Here is a 1209-nt window from a genome sequence, read left to right as displayed (position 1 = left end):
AATTTGAAGGATTAAAGTCTTCTGTGACATAAAGCCATTTCAAACAGTTTCATGTCTCAGTGGAGCAGGAGCAGAGAGGGTGAAATAATAAGTGAGTAGCCCCTCTTGGGCAGTTAGACAGTTAAAAGAGACTCAACAGCAGCCTCCCCCAGCCTGCTGTCCTCCCTGATTGCCTGCATGTGTCGCATTTGTAGCAGTGTGCTGGGGGCCAATTTTAATGCCATTTGCCTCATTATTAATGTCAAAGACGCCTTCTTGAATTTTTTCTTATATTTCTTTTGCTGTATTAATAAATGTCTCTTCTACATTGGAAGCAGTCTTAGCAGAAGTTTCCATGAAGATAAGGCCGTGTTCTCGTGCAAAAGCTTCACTTTCTTCTTTTTTTACTTCTCTTCTAGATTCTAAATCACTTTTATTCCCAATTAGCATAATGACCATGTTGGAACTGGAATGCTGGTGGGCATCCTCTAGCCAGGTTGTCAAGTGGTTAAATGTATCTCTCCTTGTAATATCATATACTAGCAGAGCCCCAGCAGCACCTCTGTAATAAGACCTGGTGACAGAATGAAAGGACTCTTGTCCTGCAGGGTCCCAGATCTGGAGTTTTATCTGTTTTCCATCAATTGTTATCATTCGAGCACCAAACGCTACACCAATCGTGAGGTCATGCACTGGCTGAAACCTCTTGTCAGTGAACTGTAGCAATAAACATGATTTACCAACACCTGTGTCACCGATGATAATATACTTAAAAAGATAGGCGTACTCCATGGCCACGGCCACTTGTGCCAGGGCACGCGGCTCCTCCTCCTGCTACTGCTCCTCCTCTGCGCCCCGCACCCGGCACCCCTCAGCCTCCAAACGCCAGGCACGGCCCGCTGCCGCCACTGTCATCAGCCGCGGAGAGTGAGGGGCAGGGGAGAAGCCGGACGGGACAAACTGACACCCCGAAGCCCACGGAGGCAGCGCCCAACAGAGCCCAGCCGAACAATCGGATTTACTTCTTATATTTCGTTTTTATACTTTTCTGCTGGGTGGTTAAGACCAAGGTAATGGAAACCTATGCAACATGAGTTGTAGCTTTTGGGTCTGATAAGGTCAGTGAAATCTCCTCAGGATTTATGCTGAGATCCTGTACCTCAGATTGTTTGTCAGTGTCAGCCATGTGGATGAGTCATGGCCATTGCTTGGCCAATGTGCTCTCTGTGA

At 47.0% G+C, this 1209-nt stretch overlaps 1 pseudogene; it reads right to left on the bottom strand.

Moving 5' to 3' along the window:
- Positions 1-6: 6 nt before the first annotated feature.
- Positions 7-771, bottom strand: LOC101570896 (annotated as a pseudogene).
- Positions 772-1209: the final 438 nt, after the last annotated feature.

The sequence above is a fragment of the Octodon degus genome, unplaced genomic scaffold, assembly GCF_000260255.1.
Source record: "Octodon degus isolate 3935 unplaced genomic scaffold, OctDeg1.0 scaffold00020, whole genome shotgun sequence".
Classification (NCBI taxonomy): domain Eukaryota; kingdom Metazoa; phylum Chordata; class Mammalia; order Rodentia; family Octodontidae; genus Octodon; species Octodon degus.
The sequence above is the reverse complement of the archived record's forward strand: the minus strand, read 5'-3'. Positions and strand labels throughout refer to the sequence as shown.